Here is a 15,632-nt window from a genome sequence, read left to right on the forward strand (position 1 = left end):
ATAAGTAGTTGTGTAAAAGCAACAATAATGCAGTTTGCATTTCAAGTCTCACTTTGAGGGTGTGTGGTCCAAGTCTCATTTGGGCTGGTCGAATTGAGCATTTAAAACCTTGTAATGGATACTGAGGTGATTAGGCTTGTGCTGATCTCAGGGATAAGTGGACAACCTAGATTCTCAACTACAGTGTAGAGATTTCATGTGGATTGTGACAACCTGGTGATTTGCTGTACTGCATGTAATGGGTTGGGACGAGATAATCTTTTCAATGTCATGTTTTGTTTTGCGTAAAGTTGCTGAAATAACAGGCAGATGGGAAAAGTATGGGTTCCCTATGCAAAATGGCTATGCATCAGCACTGTGTTCTTTTAGCATGTGTGGCTGGGAGAACCAGAAAAGATAATCTTTTCTGTAACCATTTAAAGGATAAAATAATTCAAAGGAAAGATTATGATGGAAGGGAAAAGTCACGGTTGCTGTTAGCTGTGCTAGAGAGCAGGTGGTGGATCATTATTTGGTATGCTGCTGGGTATGTGGGCGAGTACCATGTGCACCGGAAGGTATTGACCTACAGGTTGTAAAGATGAGTGTGGTAAGGACCAGTAGCAGGTGTGCTATTGTGTATGGAGCATAGCATATTGTGGCCTATGGTTGTTATGAGAGAAAGCAGCCTCCAGCAGTAGCAGCTTCACTCTTTTCTGCACATTAGAATACAGTTAAACTCAACTACCAATTGCATTACCTCTAGAGCTAACAGACATCTCAGATGAAGGGGTGCAGTGGCTGTTATGTCATCACAATCCCAAGCAGGACTTGTCCTTCACAAGCACCACTAAATAGGCCCCAAAGCCTAACCTGAAACTAAGGCACAAAACAGCTTCTTCCTGAGACGTATCGTTGACATTCCTCAAGCGCCTTTCTACAGAGCCACCTGGATAGAGTATTCTAGGACTTCCTTTAGGAAACGGACAAAAGCTACACGGGTTGACTCTCTACGATGGGTGAGCTAAATTACAGGCGGCCCTTATCTAAGCATGTTTCTGCTCTCTACTAGTCATGTTGGCAGTGATACTGAGGGGGCATTAGGCCCTGTTCCTGACATGTCAGGTATCAGGGTGTAAATATGTATAGTGGCTTTCAGATGGCAACAGCACGAGGCTGCTAGAGGCCAGGCAAATACAAGAGTTGTGGGACATGGAGTAGGTGGATGGAGCTGGCATTTGTGAGTTGTACATAGGCTGCATCTCTTAAAGAGGTGGTTGTTGCAGGCTGTGGAGTAAAATGGCCTGTTACAAGTGCAATAAATCCTTTAGGGTTCCACAGACTCAGGCTCATGGGTGTGTGCGGTTACAAGAAATTGCATGGATCAATCCTAACATTTGTTAAGAGTATAATACCATTGAGGGTGGGGTGACTAATGCAGCTGCTGTGGGCCTTGATCAGTACAAGGAGCTTTTCATTTTGAGTGAGAAAAGGTGGCAGTGGTGACTTTTCTTCCTGGCCACAGAGGGAGGGATTCATCTAGAATCTTAATTGAGAACTCTAATATAGCAGGCTACATGTCAGAGTCATCCCTAGGTGCTAATTTGTTCAACTGACCTGACTGGAAAAGAACCAGGTTAGCACAAAGTTTGGGATGAGCCTTAAAGAACCAGTTAGGTAGGTGTCTCTTTATGGCTTAGCACTGATGCCGTTCCACTCTGTAAATGACGTGTGATGCCCATATAGACTCCACTCCCACATGCTGACGTAAGTTGCTTTTGAGGCTGTCCACACCCCTGACGCAGAGCCCCAACAGCAAATTGGCTTTGACCAATGTACAGATTCACAGACTTGAATCCTATTAATGGAAAGAGGCTTATTCATAGAATGGGGAGGATGGGCGGGTCAGTGACGAAGCTGCAGTTGGATAGTCTGAACCAAAAAAAGCTTTACCAAAGGTAAGTTACTTGTACTTTTGATAGAGACTTCTTTCCACAGATCCCTCACCTTTTCAGTAAGTTTGAGAATACTACCTATTAGGAGGTGGGTCTGTGAATTGGCACAACCGAAAAAGTCCTGTAGGACCGAGCGGGAGAAATGCCCCCGTTGGTGAACCTAGCCGTTCAAACAGTACTTTATGAACATATGGGGTGACGCCCACATAGCTGCCTGGTGTAAGGAAATGCCTCTTTTTGCATGATCACCCACAAAGTTTTGGACTGATGCTGCTAGTTTTTAGAAAGAGTGTACAGACGCCAGCCAGCCAGATATCAGTGCCACTGTTCTAACCCTTTACAAAGTATATGTTGAATTGCCTATCCCAATTGGTTTAAGTTAACTTACTTAGAAGTCCCTAGTATATGGTAACAAGGTACCCAAGGTCTAAGTTAAACTACAACATTTCCTAGCCTGCTTCTACAGACTGAAAGGGCAGTTTTAAACTGCTAGTTTGACTTTGCCACTTAAACCGCAAAGCTCACACTTCCCGTAACAATATTTATAAGTCTCCCCTAGAGAAGGCCTAGAGGTGGCCTATCGAGCTCAGATGCAGGAACTGTGTATTATTCGGTAGGACATATATTTCTATATGCCCTAGCAGTAATAATACTAACTTATTGTTTGTACGGTGGATAACCTGAAAGCCCCATTGGCTACTACAGAGTTACACAAGGACCCTTCAGCTGTGCTAACTTCTGAAAAGGACCACCAAAATGGGTACTTCAAGATATCAAATTAATAGTGCCAGTAAATCCGACATGATACCCAAGTCAAATTAAATGTAACTATTAAGTAAAGGCAAACTTTAAAAAGTTGCCACTCTTTTTCACAAAATTTCCAGTGGCCATTCATAGCTGCTGGCCACCAGACAGCCTTCAGCCCTCCTGGGTAGTGGGGTGAGTGACTCCACAGACCCAAAACAATAGAGGCCTGAAACAGAGGAAAGTTTTACCTCCCCCTTACAAGAAGCCACACACGGTGTTGGCCAATAGGAAAGCTTCAAAGCAGAAGCTGGCTTTGATGAGCAAAGGGCAACCACAATCGAGAGGGGATGCCCCTTTGTTCAGGTAGACAGGCTGGTGGCTGGAAGAGAGAGGGGAAACCAGTTGCCAAACAGGTTTGATCATGGGCGTGTAGCCCACAGGTAACCACACCTCTTGGCTACCAAGCTCCTCACAGTTGAGGGGTCAGACATCTTGAGAGTGGGCAGAATAGTGCACTTTGAAATTGCTGAATGCCACTCAAAGCCACAAGTCATCATAGGGTGGGAAGGATCCTGATAGCCCATTGGCTAGAGGATGCATTATCCCCACAGGGCACTTTCTGTGCATAAATATTGCATCTCTGGTACCCTGAACCACATTTGGACTGGAGAGAGGACTGAAAGAAGAGCCCTGCTGACACTTGGACCTGGCAAGAGACGCTGCACCAACCGCTGGACTTCACCTGTTGCTCCTTGGGCTAGCAATTTTTTTTTATTGTTCCTGGTTCGTAGAAGAGCCACTCCTGAGCCCTAGACAAAAAAGGTGTAGTCCAAGAGTCAGTTAGCTGACTCCCTGTTCCAGCCCCAGGGCCATAAAAGATGAAGTTGCTTGCTCGGCTTGTTGGTAAGCACATCGGCTGAATTGCTGCTAACTGCCAAGATGCAGTCTGGAAGACCACTCCTCGGCACTAAAAAGTTACACATGAGTCTGGGGGACCCAGGAGAGTCATTAGCATGCAGGTTGGCTGCCCAAGAAGGACACTAGCATTCCTCAAAGGATACCGCCGGACCAGCTGTAACCAGAGACCAGTAGCCTAGTTGTGACTGGACAGCTGGAGGCTGGAAGAGAACTTCGAGGTGGCATCGACCCCTGTAACCAAAGTTGCACTGACTCACCCGTGGACTGAGGAGTAACTCTAGGAAGACCCCATCGACCGCACAGCACCTAGAGCATCTTTCAGCATCCTGTAGGCTCAGCATCAGGACCACTCCATATAAGTCTATGGCGGTCCTTCAGTAAAGTGCTGAACTAGACTGGACTGCTTTGGTGACCAGGTAACCATCCCAATACTCCTTATTGCCCGCCCTAACCTTCCGCCTGTCAGAGTTGGTCTCCCAGTCTGGGTTGGAGTAGTCAGGCACAATTCTTTAAAGCTTTTCAAAAGTTTCTCAAGTTTACAGTTACCAGTGCTTGTGTGCGCTTTGGACTAAAAAGCTGAGATTCACGCTTTAATAAAAAAATCTATATCTTCGGAACCCTCCAATGGATTTTGCTCATCTTGGTGTCTAAAAATTCATAAAAATATAATCTATCTTTATAAATTGGTGTTGGATTTCTTTTGTGTTATGACTTTCTTATTCTGTTTTGTGCTTTTAAATGCTTCACACTAATTCCTCTGTTTAAGCTTTGCTAATACCCAGGGCTGAGCAAGAGAGTTTTACAAACTAGCCTGACTGGACCCAATGTTTCATGACCGTATCACACCATATAATATACCTTAATCCTCACACCTGGCATATGACCAACACAGGAACTCTGCAAGACCAACGCAGTGGTAGCAGCATTGGCCCTGATGGAAAGAGCTCACAGTCTGTCTGGAGGATGCTTTTAGGCGAGTGCACAGCAGATCGTTATCCAGTGGAAGATAGTCTATTTCGGGCACCGCCTTGACTGTGTTCGCTCCAGCGAACCCCATAAAAGAGCTGATGGTTCACCCGGTGTTCTCTGGAACAAATCACTGTAAAAGCTCATCGCACCTTTGGGGTGCAAGTGATGGAGTCTGTCCTTTTCCTTAGAGGAGTGAGGTGGATTTGAGAATGTCGGCAGGGTGATAGTTTGACCTGTGTGGAATGTGGTCATTATTTTTTGCAAGAAGCAGGCTTGCATTCACAGACCCAATTTGTCTGGGAAGAAGGTAGCGTGCTACAAGTTAACAGATATCCTAAAGAGCTCAATCACTCATCTCGCTGAGATGATGGCGACAAGGAATACCGTCTTAAGGGCGAGAAGCCACAAAAGACAGCTGTGAATTGGCTAAAAGGAAGCACACATCAAGTATATGAGGTCCAAGTTAAGGTCCAACTGAGGCATAAGAAAAAGAGAGGGAAGGAACAAGTTTTGTAGGCCTTTCAAAAACTTATCACAACTGGGGATTCCAATAATGAAGGCTGATGCAGCACCCGAAAAAAGACCCCAAAGGTAGCCTTTAACTGTGCTGAAAGCAAAATGTTGTCGGGCAAGAAACAAATTAGAACATCAGATAACTTGGCCTGGAGGAAGTCAATCTGGTGTGTGCCAGATCAAACCACAATTTTGTCCCAACAACAGGTATATACAGTTTTTGTCAAGGGTACCTGGTTGCCAAGATGATATCAACCACCTACAAAGGTCAAAGGTGCTGCTAAAAGTCCATGCATGACCGTGGAGATTGCGAAGACTTTGAGCAGACCCTGCCCTGTTGTTGCAAGAGCACGTTCTCCTCGAGGGCCAGCCTGGTTGGAGGACCCCATGCTCAAACCCTGGAACTCTGGATACCATACTCTCCAAGCCCAATGATGGGACACAAGGATGACATGGACCCCGCCGGTCCTGATCTTCTTCAGAATTCGGTGAGGAACATAAGGGTCCCGAGTTCAACTCTAGGCGGAACGTATCTCCCAGTGAGAGACGCCTTGGAAACTCCAATACGTACAATTGCTGACATGCCCATTCATTGCAGAGAATAGATTGAGCAATGGATCTCCCCAGTTATGGAAGAAATGTTGTTTCACCTTCGGATTTAACGGCCATTCATGATCGGCTAGGAGTCACCAGCTGAGCTCATCCACTCTGGTATTAAAAGATCATACCAGTTGGTTCACCAACAGGAAAACTCCTCAATGGCCATTTCCAGAGGTGTAGGACCTCCTGGTACAGAGCTCAGGACCCCACTCTGCCCAGTTTGTTGCAAAACCACATGCGGTGGTGTTGTCCATATGCACCCTTTACCAGTCTACCCATGATGGACGGAAAGAAGGGAAGGCTTTCAATGCCAAGCGGATGGCCCGGTGCTACAGGAGGGTGATATGGAACTGGGCCTCCACCGGTGACATCTGATCTCTACCTCTCCCAGGTAGCAGCCCGAACCCAGAAGAGATGCATCGGTCATGACTATCAGCTCTGGGTGGTTAAGGAAAAGGGTCTGCCGCAGACCCAATCATGGCCCAGTAAACACCAGTGCAAATCTTTCGCAATATCCTCTGAAATGTGGACATGGATGGAAAGGTCCCCTTGATGATGGGCCCACTGGGACTCACTGCATACCTCGTATATGCCATATGGTGTGCCTAAGCAGCAAGATGCAGGAATCCATCAGTCCCACCGACCTCCAAGTCAACCTCACTGTAATCTAGGACAGTGGCTGAAAGATCGGGATCATAGCCTGAATGTCCTGGGCTTTCCATCCCGGGGTAAAAGCACAAAATCAAACAGTGTCCAGAATGGCTCTGATGATGGGAAGCAGCTGAGCGAGTCAGTGTGACTTTGGCATGTTGATACGTGAACCCCAAATATAACAAGGAGGTTCACCATCGTCTGGAGGAGGTTAACAATTGTCTTGAGCCTGTTTTCAACAGCCAGTTGTCGAGGTAGCGCAAGACTGAAACCTCTAAACTCCGAAGCCGTGCTGCCAGCACCACAATCTCTCATGAACACCCGACCTGCGCTGGGGCGACCAAGGACAGCACAGCAAACGGAAAATGCTCCTGTACCATCACAAACTGCAGGTAGAGCTGATGGATCTACTGGATGGGTATATAGAAATAAGCACCCAGCAGGTCCAATGCACCACCCAGTCTCTGGAGTTCTGACAAGACCTGGGCCTTTGAGAGTGTTGGGATGGAAACGTCCATTGCATGGTGATGGAGGTGCACCCCTGCATTGAATGCCCCAATTGTAATAATGTCTGGATCCCTGATGGTGATTTTTGTTGTCAGGGGAAAACATAGCTCATGCCCCTGCACCACGACATAGACCTGTCTCACTGATTGCGGTCTGTTTGGACCGGGAGGGACACCCAAAGTGTTACCCTCACAGTGGTGAAAGAATACTACCTTTGCCAGGAGTTCAGCAGCACAAGTATGGTGGTGGCAAAATACTGTGTAGTTATCAGTAGGAGTGAACAGGTCCTTTTGCCTGTGTCACTGGAGTGAGGTCTACAGGCTCACTTATTGAAAGTTCCGCTGCTGTATTCTTAATTCACACCTGGCCTACATTGGGCTGGTGTGTAGTGCCGCGCCGTGCATGTGTGTTATACATCTGATGGGAATATGTGTGCCTTTGTATGGTACAATACAGGGATGGTGCAGTGTATTATATATATGTAATCCAATCGTGATATAGTGGAAACTAAAATTGAAACCTATAAATTAATTTGCAAGCTGAAATTGGCAAAATATTTTGCAAAATTTCCCAAGACTGCTACGCCAACGACAACAAGCAACACAATAAACTCATCACCCCATATTGCAATAGATCAAATATCTGAAATAAAAACAGTATTTGATCTCACACATGATTTGCAAGACGAAGAACTACAAGAATTGGAGATTATAAAACAATTAGGCTTTGAAACATCTGGAAGAGAAAAAACATCCTTCAAACCCAAATCTAAATTCTGCCCAATCCTCACTCAAGGCAACAAGATAGATCTCTATTATGATCTGGTAATAGCAGATCTAGAAAATCTAACAAATAAACAAAGAAAGAAAAATGAGAATCTGACAAAAACAGAGAGAGAAGCTTTGAAAGAAGTGATGGAAAATGAAAATCTTGAAATAAAACCCGCAGATAAAGAGGGAAATATTGTGGTGATGGATAAAATCCAATATAAAAAAGAAGCCACAAGACAACTTAATGAGATCAAAAACTACAAAAAGCTAAAAACAAATCCTACTAATCAGTTGACAATTGAACTACAATCCAAATTAAAAACATGGTCAGAAAACGGTTTATTAACCACTGATTAACTGCGATACTTGACAAAGGACAATCCCACAACACCAACGATGTATTTCCTGCCAAAAATTCACAAAACCCTAATAGATCCACCTGGAAGACCAATAATATCGAGTTGTGACAGTCTCTACGAACCCCTCTCAAAATATGTGGATTCATTCTTGGCACCGATGGTAACTACACTAAGCTCTTATATCAAAGACACAGGAGACTTTCTAAGAATTTTGAATGAAATCCATTGGCAAGAAGACTACCTATTAGCTACAATAGACGTAGTCTCACTTTACACATCAATAAATCATGATACAGGACTCAAAGCATTGAAATACTTTCTAAACCAAAGAGACATTAAATATCTGGAACATTCCAAAATGCTTTTGGAGATGGTGGAAATGTGCTTAAGAAACAACATATTCATATTTGATCAACAGATTTACTGCCAAATGTGCGGTACTGTCATGGGCGTTTCATTTTTGCCGAGCTACGCAAATCTCACAATGGGATGGTGGGAAAGATCAATTGCATGGAGTGAAGACATGGAAATGTACACGGAAAAAATTGTGCTATGGCTCAGATTTATAGACGATCTGTTTATTATCTGGAATGGAACATCAGAAGAATTCAGCACATATGTACAATTGCTAAACATCAACAAGGAGGGCTTACAATTTACATTTAATGTAAACAAAACAAAAATCCAATTCTTGGACATTGAGGTATACCAGGAAAACGGCCAATTAAAAACTACAACGTACTGTAAGCCTACAGCCAAAAACAGCCTCCTTCATGCATGGAACCAGCTTCCATCCAAAATCATTAATAAAAAGCATACCCTTTGGGGAATTTTTACGTATGAAACGTAATTGCTCTGATGAGGATAAACTCAAACAAAAAATGGGAGAAACAACGAAAAAATTCTTGGAAAGAGGCTATAAACCTACAGATATAAGACTGGGAAGAACAAAAACAGAACAAATTCCAAGAGAAACCACCTTACAGGCTAAGCATGAACAACAAAAAATTGAAACATCAGATATCAGAATGATCCTGTCATACAGCAAAGAAAATCATGCAATCTCAGAAATTATGAATAAGCATTGGCATATTTTATTGAGAGATCCAGATATGGAAAAAATCTTGAATGAAAAACCGAATATAGCCTATAAAAAGGCACCATTGATTCAAGATAAGATTGTACATAGTCACTTTACAGGAATTAAAAAGAAAACCTGGCTCTCGGATCATCAAAGAGGTTTCAAAAAGTGTGAAAAATGCAAGGCCTGTAAAATTGGAAAGAATAAAACAGATATCATGGGTCCAAAAGGAAACAAATACATAATCAAAGAAAAGATCAATTACGATAGCACGTATGCCGTATATATGTTGGAATGCAATTGCGGAAGCAGATATATTGGGAGTACAATATGTCAATTAAAAAAAAATATATTAGAACATATCCGCGCAATCCAAAACAACGACCAAACCTATGCAATGACTAAACATTTAAAAATACATCATGAATACGGATGGCAACAAATGAACTATTGGGGACTTGCAACACTCCCCATAAATGAGAGAGGAGACAGAACTAAAAAATTTAGACAATTGGAATCAAAATTAATAATTAGATTTCAAACGAAGCAACCGAGAGGACTGAACGGTGATGAAGAACTTCATGTTCATTTGTAAATAATTTGTTCATGCATAAAAGACAACATCATAGACTTAATGCAAAAACTAGCAAAGAACTGATTGGCAAAAAATTGGACACATGTGGTACTATACCGACAATTGGGGCACTTAGCCGTTAATGAACTGCCAAATGTATATACATAAATATATAAAATAACTACATATGTATTTTATACAAACTAAAAGATTAGATTCTTCCTTCAAAATTGTATAATATTAAGACACATTACACTGTATATATTAATCACTTTTTCACAATGCAAACTACATATCCCATGATGCATTTTAATGGCCATATGGGTAATTTGATATATAACGACATCACTTGTAGCACACAACTAACCATGATCAAGACCAGAGTGGTCGAAACTCGTTGGTTAGCCAAGGGAACCTGATGGTGCTTATGCTGTTTCTGTAATATTTAAAAGCAAAGAAACTTTTGAACTGTCCTCCTGGAGTGCGAGTATCTCTTCTTTTTGGTGAAAAAAAAAGAAAAACACACACATATATATATATATATATATATATCACGCTTAATCCTCCGTAGCTTTTCCCCGCTTACGATTCTCCACAAGAGAATATATATATATTTGCTGGTTATATACGTACCAGTAAATGGTACAATATATGGAAAATTCTGATTTCCATTTTGGGAGACCCAGGGCTAACTGGAGAAACATGAGGAGGTAGAGAAAGTCCCCCAGACAGATTTGCGGATGGCTGCTTTCCTGTGGGCCGGATGGGACACACAGGAGAAAGAGAGAACAGGGTTCTTCAGTACACTTCAAAGAGTACCTTTTGATTTAGAGAGAGGCCTCTGGGAAGGGGCCTGGACAAATCTCAGGAAGGAGATGAGGCTGATAAGACAATAGTCAAAAGTAGGCTTGAGGCCCTAGGTTAACCTTTTTGATACAAGATCCAGGTGTGAACCTCTAGTCACTCCCATGGCCAAAGTTGGGGCCTGGAGTTACTCCTGTTGTGATAGACTGCTTTTTGGAGGCAGGGCATAGGAGAGGGCACTGCAAAAGGAAGCATAGCCCCAACATAAACTTAAAAGACTCAGACTCTAAATCATGTGTGGTGTCTGGATTTGGATTATGGGAAGGGGAGTTTGAAGCCCCAAAAACTGTCAACTTTGAAGCATGTTTGAGAAGATGTTTGAGAAGAAGCTCAGCAAAACTTCAGCCTTTGACCAGGACTTGCGGGCAAGGCCTACCAGGCTCCAAGCTGGATGAGAGGACATCACCGAGGGAATCCAAGACCACCTTACCTGGAGCCTGCAACACCAGTGCCTGCCTGGTTTCCAAGGCCAGTGGGCCCTGCGAGGAAACGGAGAGCGTTGGAGGGAGCGAGGTCCAGTGAGGGATCCTGGTAATTGGATCCCTGTGGGGAGGTGTGAGGAGACAGCTGCTGCACCGATCAAGTCGGTACCCATGTGCAGAGAAACATCAACAACCGCTATATGCCAGAGAGAATAAGTCCTCCTTTAAGTGAGCCATGAACGTTGCTGCACCACTTGGGTCATCGCCTGTGAGTGCAGGTTGAAAATTTGCAATCCTGTATGCAGGTGGGGCTGCCGTTAACATTGCTGCAGTGCCAATAGGGTCGTAGTCCATATACAGAATGAAAACTGTGATCGAGGGCTCAAGGGCTACTTGGCCAAGTTGTTCAGGATCCATAGTAAGTCTGCTCCCGGGGCACCAGTATTAAAATATCTCCACCCCCACAGTTGGGCCCAGTAGGTCCTGCTTGCCCCAAGGACCACTGAATAGCTTATGACCGCGAGCATCAAGAACTTTTCCTTCTACATGAAGTTGTTGAGAGGCTGCAGATCTGAAATAGGATAAAGGGCTCCGTCTTTCTTTGGCACCAGAAAGTAGCTGAAGTAACAACCATGTTCTACTTCAGGCACACTCTCGATAGCACCTTTCGCCAAAAGGACTTGATCATCCTGCTGTAAGACGGACAGATGGTCAACAGTCAGTCGTTCCGGGGATGGTGGAAGGCACAACAAAGTGTGAATGAATGGCAAGGTGTACCCAAATTTGGACTATCTGCAAGACCCACCTGCCCAATGTTTTGGACTGCCAGCCTGCCAAGAACTGTTGGATTCTGCCACCAACCGGGTGGCTGTGCTCCAATAAGGGTACGCTAAAGGGGTTTGGCAGGTAGGGCTTTTGGAGTGGGTTTGGTGTCACCGATCTTTGGTTGGTTACTTAGTGAACTAGAATTGCTGCCATATGCCATTGTCAATAACGTAGTGACCCTTCCTGCACTTCACCCAAGGCAAACTGAATTCCACAGTTAACATACAGGTTAGATTTCAGTGCTCTTGTCCAAGTCAGAAGATTTGGGGATTATGAGCTGGGATCTAGTTTCTAGGTTGTACAATGGCTTCTATACACACATCAAAAGACAGACGCCGATTCCACACGAAAGCATTAACATATTGGCAGGTTAACACTTACGTAATAAGGCACAGACATTAAAATAAAGCTGTACAGGTTCATGCAAAAGATAACAAGGGCATGTTGACAATAAAGCATTACAATATAAACTAGGTCCCCTGGATTAAACAGGTTAAAACACTTAGGAATCCAGAGCTTTTTCATTAGCAAATAAGTAAAAAATTAATCATTTAATCCACATTTTAATTTGTCACCAACCGTAAATAATTACAGTACCCAACTAACAGTGCAGAAGCCACTCTGCCTTAATAGAAAACCATCGCCGAAAATAATGCACGTTTTAACGCCGAGTCAGGTAGTACAGCGTAATGAATTTTTTAAAAAGAAAATTGTTATGAATAAGGAATTCTTTCACTTAGGAACTTATTTAAAAATCAATGTAATTACCCGAGGCCACCACGAGCAACTCATAATGGAATGGCACACATTAAAGATGCATTACAAGATGGAGAACAGGCTGCTAGTTTATGCACGGTGAGCGTGATGTGTTCCTAATAGACAACAGTGTTGATTGAGCAATTGTCAAGTGAAATGAACAGTCATCTATATATAAAAAGGTCAATATATTCCACTTTTTATGACATCCTGTTCCTGTTCATGCTGCATGTCTTGTCCCTCACTCAGATGATGAGGCCAGCATGAATGCAATCAATCACAGTTTTAGAACTCTCAAGAGCTAATATTACCACTATTGGCATTTGAGAGAAAAGGTCTGTCGGAAAAGGGCTCCACGTATGACAATCAGCTGCAAGCGCTGCAACTTGGCTCATTGTTGACCTTTATTAGTACATCTCCCATTTAAATTAAATCGAGCTCTTTTACAAGAGCAATTCTACCATGCACGAAACAAACAGCCTGAGCATGGAATTGTAGAGCACAGCCAGAAACGCATTTTCATTCGTGTCACACAACAAGACTTATTCACATAGGTAATACTTGGTGTGTGTATGTGCAAATGCAATGCGCTTCTGTTTCAATTGTTGAGTGTAGGGAGTGGCGCAATTTGCGAGAGGCAAATGAAATCTCCCCTAAAAGCAGATTATGGGATGCTGTTATTTTTATTTTTTTATGTACCATTTTTACATAATTTCAGGTGCTGGAGTACACTGTAAGGAACATCTCATTTGACCGCCTTCATGGCATTCTAGAATGTTGCCTATGGAATAAGATTACATTTGTTGCCAAGCTCTAGTAATAAAGAATCCGGACTATCAGTCTGTAGACTGCTTTAATTCCCTAACAAAGGGATTGTGATCTTATCAACTTGACCACTACCCTGATTGTTCTGGCCATCTCTGAATGCCATGTGGCAATAGTTACTAGAAGGTAGAAGACCAGGTTGAACAGGCAGTGCTCTGACTGGTGTAACGAACAAGTTACTTACCTTCGGTAACAATGTATCTGTAAGAGACATCCATTTGTTATAGATTCCTTACCTTAGAATTAACCCCAGGCGTCAGACCGGATCCAGAGAATTTTTCTGTAGCAGTACCCCTGCTAGTAGGTAGGTGGCGTCAGTCGACTCCAAGTCCGTCATCGTGGTCGCTGGGATGGCGTTGAAGTATCTACTTAGACGACGGCCCTGCGCTCTGACTTCAGTTCTGAAATGACTTTCTATGCCAGAAGCGCAGAGCCATGCAAGACACTGACCACTGGTGCACAAAACTGGGTCCCTAGAAGGGAGTCCCCATCACTAGAAGTCAATTCACAGAAAGGGGAAGATGGGTGGAGCAGTAAGGAATCTATAACGAATGTATGTCTCTTACAGATACATCGTTACCGAAGGTAAGTAACTTGTTCATCTGAAAGAGACTGTTACTTATAGATTCCATACCTTAGAATAGATACCCCAGCAGTGCCAACCCCGGAGGTGGGTCTTCGAACTAAGTGCACACCAGAAAGTCCTGGAGAACAAAACGTCCAAACAAGCCATCTCTCCGGACGTGGCTATCCAGGCAATAGTGTTAGGTGAACGTGTGCAAGGATGCCCACATGGCTGCCTGGCAGGTGTCAATCAACGGAACTCCACGTCCCAAAGCAGTAGGGGCTGCCGTCGCCCTGGTTGAGTAGGCAGGAAGTCCGACTGGAGGTTCCTTTTTCGTCAAAGAATAGCAGATTTTCATGCATAGAACAACACATCGAGAGATGGTACATTTGTGCACGGCCCGACCATGCTTAGCGCCCACATCACCCACGAAGAGTAGATTGTCCACCCAGAAATCTTATGTGCAGTCAAGGTGCAGGACAGGGCATGTTTTGGGTCCAGCCAGTGGAGTCTCTCCTCCTCTTTGGAAGGGTGCGGAGGTGGGAAGAAGGTGGGCAATGTGATGATCTGGCCTATGTGAAAAGAGGTTACCACTTTGGGCAGAAAAGAGGGCCTAGTGCGAAGGACCACTTTGTCCGGATGAACTGCAAGAAAGGAGGCTTGGAGGAAAGAGCCTGAAGCTCACTCACCCTGCGAGCAGATGTGACGGCAAGCAGTAAGGCGGTCTTCAAGGTAAGAAGACGAAGAGTACAATTATGAAGTGACCTGAAGGGAGCACACATGAGGAAAGTAAGAACAAGATTCAAGTCCCACTGGGACAATCCAAAAGGAGGAGGAAAGAAATGAGTAATGCCCTTTAGGAATCTATTTACAATCGGAGATGTGAAAAGAGAAGGATGATCAGGAAGGCGCAGAGATGGCCGAAAGGTAGCCTTTAAGAGTGCCCAGAGCAGAGCCCTGTTGGGCCAAAGATAGAATGAAGAGGAGAACCTCTGAAAGAGGGGCAGAAAGGGGATCCAGAGCCTCTGCTGTGCACCATGCCACACATTTGCTGCAACTACAGGCATATACCGTTTTAGTGGAGGGACGCCTGGCTGCCAAGATGAAAATATAGACTTCGGAAGGAAGGTCGAAAACTGTCAACTGTCGCTGCTCAATCTCCACACAAGGAGGTGGAGGCTGGACAGGTTCGGGTGGAGGACCGTCCCCCGCTGCTGCGACAGAAGATCCTCCCTAAGAGGCAGTCTGATCGGAGGATCGATGGCCATGCTCAAGAGCTCGGGGTACAGGATATGCCCTGATGTTCCAGCAATGTCCAAGAGCCTCTTGACATAGGGTCCACAACTCCACCCGGCCTGGTTGTTGCTGTACCGCATGGCAGTGGTGTTGTCTGTGAATACATGCATTACTCTTCCTTTGACAGAAGGAAGGAATGCTTTCAGTGAAAGACGGATCGTCCGGAGCTCCAAAAGGTTGATGTGGAGACCGGACTCCGCCAGACACCCCTGATCTCCGCCTCTTCCAGGTGGCCGCTTTATCCCAGGAGAGACGCATCCGTCACTACTGTAAACTCTGGTTGGGGAAGGGAGAGGGATCTGCCGCTGACCCAATCTTGGTTCGTAACCCACCACTGCAATTGACGCACAGTCCCCTCCGAGATCTGGACGGTATCGGAAAGATTCCCCTGATGCTGTGCCAACTGGAACTTCAGGTCCCACTGCAGAGCCTGCATGCGCCACCTGGCATGATCCA

The 15,632-nt window shown here is 44.4% G+C and overlaps 1 protein-coding gene across 3 annotated transcripts in view; it reads right to left on the minus strand.

Moving 5' to 3' along the window:
• Positions 1-15,632, minus strand: part of DIAPH3 (diaphanous related formin 3) — a 2,278,729-nt gene that overhangs the window by 421,840 nt on the left and 1,841,257 nt on the right. The window lies entirely within an intron of this gene.

This window comes from Triturus cristatus, chromosome 8 (genome assembly GCF_964204655.1).
Source record: "Triturus cristatus chromosome 8, aTriCri1.1, whole genome shotgun sequence".
Lineage (NCBI taxonomy): Eukaryota > Metazoa > Chordata > Amphibia > Caudata > Salamandridae > Triturus > Triturus cristatus.